Source organism: Myotis davidii, unplaced genomic scaffold, assembly GCF_000327345.1.
Source record: "Myotis davidii unplaced genomic scaffold, ASM32734v1 scaffold453, whole genome shotgun sequence".
Classification (NCBI taxonomy): Eukaryota; Metazoa; Chordata; class Mammalia; order Chiroptera; family Vespertilionidae; genus Myotis; species Myotis davidii.
The window spans coordinates 2048817-2054816 of record NW_006285234.1 but is presented as its reverse complement, the minus strand read 5'-3'; the positions used below and the strand labels follow the sequence as shown (position 1 = coordinate 2054816).

The 6000-nt window shown below is 47.2% G+C and overlaps 1 long non-coding RNA gene across 1 annotated transcript in view; it reads right to left on the bottom strand.

The window, feature by feature from the left end:
* Positions 1-6000, bottom strand: part of LOC107181834 — a 37108-nt gene that overhangs the window by 30120 nt on the left and 988 nt on the right. The gene's annotated exons all lie outside the window — the stretch shown is intronic.

The window sequence follows — 6000 nt, the reverse complement described above, 5'->3', positions numbered from 1 at the left end:
TCAAGGAGCCTCGGCTGCAGAGCCCGGGCGGCCCCCTCCTGCCGGGCAAGCTCAGTCTCCCTGAGCCTCAGTTTCTTCGTCTGTAAAGTGGGGAGACCAAGTCAAACCTTGCAGGGAGCTGTGGACATTAACTGTGAGCCTGGCACAGAGTGAGAGGGGCCGCCACTGCCTCCTCCCACTCCCAGGCGTGTCCTCCACCTGCCGCACCTGCCCCGCACCTGCCCCGCACCTGCCCCGCCTCCTGGTGACTCCAGGGAGTAACACAGTTGAATGTATTCGTTCTTAGAACAACAAATAAACGCAGTAACCATAATTCCTACAGGTCAACAAAGCCATGGTCACAGATGTTTGCCCTGTGGTATGTATGACCTGGTAGCACCCTGAGCTCCATTGGTAGGGACTGCCTGAATCATGCCCTACCACGCAATGGGCTAGTTGGCCACTACACAGGATGGAGACCTGCATTTAGTGGCATTTCCACAACATGCATTGGAGTGAGAGTAAAAACCCGGTTATAGTAAGGTCATGTAGAGATGATCTGATAGGACACAGAGGTATGTGAGTGTGTGTGTGTGTGCGAGTGTGTGTGTGTGCAGGCCCTCAAAGTATGGTTTCCTGGTTAGTAGCAGTAGTAGCACCTAATATTTAACAAAATCCTCGGGCGATTCCTGTGCAGGTTACTCAGGAATGTGACATTGGACTTGGCAATGATTTCTTAGATCTGACACCAAGAGCGCAGGCAACAAAAGCAAAAGTAGACAAATGGAACTACGTCAAAATTTAAAACTTTTGTGCATCAACAGTGAAAAGGCAACCTATGGAATAGAAGAGAGTATATGAAAATATGGTAAGTTCTAGAGGCCTGAAGTAATTTATATCTAGAATATATAAAGAAATCCTACAACTCAACAATAAAAAACCAAATAACCTTACTAAAATATGAGCAAAGGACTTCAATAGACATTTCTCCAGTGGTGACAAACAAATGGCCAAAAGATATATGAAGAAGATGCCCAACATCACTAATCATCAGAGAAATGCAAATCAAAATGACAAGGAGATGTCACTTCACATCCATTAAGATGGCCACGATCAAAAACAGAAAATAGCAAGTGTTGGCAAGGATGTGGAGAAATTAGAGCCCTTGTAAACTGTTGGCAGGATTGTAAAACGTTGCAACTACTATGAAAAACAGTATGGAGTCTCCTTAAGAAGCTTAAAACAGAATTCCCATACGATCCATCAATGCCATTTCTGGGTATGTACCCCCGACCCCCAATAGAAAGCATGGTCATTTTTAAAATCCTCACTCGAGGATATTTTTCCATTGATTTTTAGAAAGAGCGGAAGAGGGAAAGACAGAGAGAAATACTGATGTGAGAGAAACACATCAATTAGTTGCCTCCTGCACGAGCCCCGACCAGGGCCCGGGCTGGAGAGGAGCCTGCAACCGAGGTACATGCCCTTGACTGGAATCGAACCCAGGACCCTTTGGTCTGGAGGCCAACACTCTATCCACTGAGCCAAACCAGCTATGGTGAAAGCATGGTCTTGAAGAGATATTTGAACACCATGTTCATAGCAGCATTATTCACAATAGCTAAAGCATGGAAACAACCCAAGAGCCCATCAACTGATAAGTAGACTAACAAGATGTGGTGTGTATACACAATGAAATACAGGGGTGGGCAAAAGTAGGTTTACAGTGGTTCGTATGAAAAAGTATGTAATACAAGAATAAACTCCGTGTTTCATGTATTCACAACTGTAAGCCTGCTTTTGCCCACACCTGTATTATTTAGCCTTAAAAAGGAATAAAATTTTACAACATGGATAAATTTTGAGGACCTTATGCTAAAGGAACAAGCCAGACACAGAAAGACAAATACTATATGATTCCATTTGTTTGAGATACCTGAGTAGTCAAATTCATAGACACATATAGTGGGATGGTGGTTGCCAGTAGGTAGGAGGGGTAGAAAGTGGGGGTCATTGTCCAGTGGGGACAGAGTTTCAGTTTTGCAAGAGATCTGTGTCATAGCAATGTAAATGTGCTTAATATCTATGATTATGGTAGATTTTTAAAAAATGCTCACCAAGCGAACTTAATGATCTGAGAAAGTAGAAAGACAAGGAAGCCGGGAAGTCCTGGCTCTTGGGAAAGAGGGAAGGAAAGGTGTGGTTCCAGGGAAGGAGGACTGAGGAGACGTGCAGGTGATACAGGCGGAGTGGGGGCTGGGACCTGGGGGGAGAATCTGGGCCAGGATGTGAACGTCCTCCCGCTATGACAGCAGCGGGCCCCCAGAAAGCTTTGGAGCAGGGTCCAGCCCTTCCCGAGAGCTGCCAAGCAAAACCAAGGTCTCTTTGTCTTTCAGACTCATCACCTTGACTGCAACGTTGCTAACTGCAGACCCACCCCTCCCCACTTACCTACCTCCGATCCCCTGCGATGGGGAGGCAGCCCTGGCTGGGTACTGAGCCCTTCCCGGCTGGGATGTGCAGACAGGCCTCTCCAGTGGCCCTGGAAAGCTCAGGAGGTAGGTTCCCAGGCTGACGGTAGCCCTGCTCCCAGGGGACACCACTCCCCAAGTATAGGACATGGCCCTCATTCACTCAGGATGGCTGGAGCCCAGAAACCCCCTGGGGTTGTCACAGGCCTGCAGGCCCCGGTTCTCAGAACTTCATGGAGTCTCTTGAGGTCAAAGGGCCAGACTGTCTATTCCAGAAATGACTCTTCCTTCTGAGACTGCGTCACGGAGGGCCGCCGTCACTGGAGAAATGTCTATTGCAGTGATGGCGAACCTTTTGAGCTCGGCCTGTCAGCATTTTGAAAAACCCTAACTTAACTCTGGTGCCATGTCACATATAGAAATTTTTTGATATTTGCAACCGTAGTAAAACAAAGACTTATATTTTTGATATTTATTTTATATATTTAAATGCCATTTAACAAAGAAAAAATCAACCAAAAAATGAGTTCGCCTGTCACCTCTGACACGCGTGTCATAGGTTCGCCATCACTAGTCTATAGCCTGGGTGGGTGGAGGGGTTCCACAGCCTCCAGAAACATTTGGACTCCCAGGAGAGAGTTGTAAGAAGCCTAACTGCCCTGAACCCTCACCTGAGGGAGGAGGCCCACCTACTCTGGTGGTGGAGTTGCTGGGACCAGAACCACAGAACCCCAGGCCCCAACTCCCAGGCCTGGCTCCCTCACCAAGCCTCTCCTGAGAATCCTACTTTCTGCATTTATTTATTTGGAGTATCATCAAAGCCCCTGAGATGAGGTGGAAGGCTGGGGGTCTTCCAGGCCTCCACCACCATCCCCTGTCCCAGAACAGGCATCCCCAAACCTGCCTAAATCCCCACATCTTTGAGATAAAGTCCAAATCCTCAAGGTTCTGTAGAAGGTGGTCTCCACTGATTCTTCGCTTTCGTCTCCCAGGCTCTTCGCCCAACCCTGCAGCTCTCCTGAACTTTCCAAACTCCCTTCCCAAGATGCCGCTCAGCTGTCCCACCACTTGCTATGCCTGCTCCCTTCTCCTCGCTGCCTCATAGCCTGTTGTTCCTTCCTAAGCAGGAAGCTGTCCCAGAGTGACCGGCAGCCTGTCGCAGCCTGCTCTGCTCCCACGAGATGGGCTGTGTGCCCTGTCAAGAGCAGGGAGTCTTTCTTATGGGCCTCTTCCTAGTTTCCGGCACCATAGCCACACAGGCTGATACATGTTGATCGAGAAAATGAACACAGGAGTTTTCTGCCCACTTTTTATGGTTAATTCACCCAAAGGCTCTAGAGCAGCGGTTCTCAACCTGTGGGTCCCGACCCCTTTGGGGGTCGAACGACCCTTTCACAGGGCTCGCCTAAGACCATCGGAAAACACATATATAATTACATATTGTTTTTGTGATTGATCACTATGCTTTAATGATGTTCAATTTGTAACCAGGGAAATACATCCTGCATATCAGATATTTATATGACGATTCATAACAGTAGCAAAATGACAGTGATGAAGTAGCAACGAAAATAATTTTATGGTTGGGGGTTACCACAACATGAGGAACTGTATTAAAGGGTCGCGGCGTTAGGAAGGTTGAGAACCACTGCTCTAGAGCATGGCCTTGACCAGCCGTGGGCAAACTACGGCACGCAGGCCGGATCCGGCCCGTTTGAAATGAATAAAACTATTGAAAAAAAAGACCGTACCCTTTTATGTAATGATGTTTACTTTGAATTTATATTAGTTCGCACAAACACTCCATCCATGCTTTTGTTCCGGTACACCGGTCCAGTTTAATAACCCACTGTGGCCCTCGAGTCAAAAAGTTTGCCCACCCCTGGTCTTCACCTTCCACAATGGGTCCCTGAGTGCCAGCAGCCGGACCTATGTTATCTTATGCGATTCTACGGCGCAGATGTTAACATTTCCATGTTACAGATAAGGAACTGATGATGAGAGGTCCCATGACTGCCCACTGCTGGGAACTGGTGCAACCAGGACTGGAACCCAGGCTGGCCAGCCTGGCTCCTGCTACCCTGGCCTCCCAGTAATCTGTGCGTGGGGAGCAACGTGTGCCCACAGGCTTCAGGGGAATTCTCCACTCTGTCCACCCCTCAAACCTGTGTTTTGAGGAAGATGGTTGAGAGGTAGAAAGAGTGGCATCCAGATCTGATGGCAGTAAGAGGCCACGAGTCTGGGGGACCTTAGGAAAGACACCAACCTGACCTATTATCCCCCGATGCCTAGCCTTGCAGCCCAAGCACAGAGAGGGGCTTAGCACACATAGTCAAACAAGCCTTAACAGGTGGCTGGATGAGAGAGAGGTCAACATGCCCTCGAGAAGGTCTTCTCCATTCTGCCCAGCTTCTAGAACAGGGGTGGGCAAACTTTTTGACTCGAGGGCCACAATGGGTTCTTAAACTGGACCGGCGGGCCGGAACAAAAGCATGGATGGAGTGTTTGTGTGAACTAATATAAATTCAAAGTAAACATCATTACATAAAAGGGTGTGGTCTTTTTTTTTTTTTTTTTTAGTTTTATTCATTTCAAACGTGCGGGATCTGGCCGGCAGGCCGTAGTTTGCCCACGGCTGTTCAAGAATGATCCAGGGAAAGCCCCAGGCCTGAAAGAGCCTTCCGAGGGTGCTTCGTAAGTGCTGTACACTCTCTCTGCTGTCCTTGTACCCCCAAGAAGTTTTCTAATCTGTAGTCTACATGTGAACTAATTGAACTTATTAGGCAAGAGGTCAAGGTCGAACAGCTGCTTTCAAAGGTCGTCTGAACCACTGTTAGATGGCTTCATCCTCCTTCCTAAACTCCCCAGAGAAAACAATCTCTACCCACTCCCTCATGCCTTCACAGTCCTGGAAATTAGGAAACAAGTTTCATAGTTCCTATGAGTGTGCTGACCCCATGGGTAACATGAGCTGAGCTACAAAAATGTTCTTGCCCTTTGCACCAGTATTCATTCTGGATGGGAAATAAAACACAAAGGGGGGGGGGGAATCTAAAAGACTAAAGAAAGTTATTTTCGCAGAGATGGCCATAGAAGTGGAATTATTAATTACAGAACACCTAGAAGCAATCCAACTTTACAACCGAGTGACAGAGGATTGTTAAGGTGGCAGATACCACCTGGAACTTAACAATGACACGGTTCATTGGTTTATTATGTTCATTTAAAATGCTTGATCTCACTCATTTATGGACTATAATGAACAACATAAACTGATGAACAAAAACAGATCCAGAGACAGAGAAGCATTGATCAGACCGTCAAACCTCAGAGGGAAGGTAGGGAAGGGCGAGGGTAAGGGGGAGAGATCAACCAAAGGGCTTATATGCAAGCATATAGGCCTAACCAATGGACACAGACAACAGGGGGATGAGGGCATGAGTGGGGGGAGGTGGGTAATGTGGGGATAAGGACACATATGTAATAATTTAATCAATAAAAAAAGATATTAAAAAAAGAAAGAGAAAAAATAAAAATAAAATAAATGCAG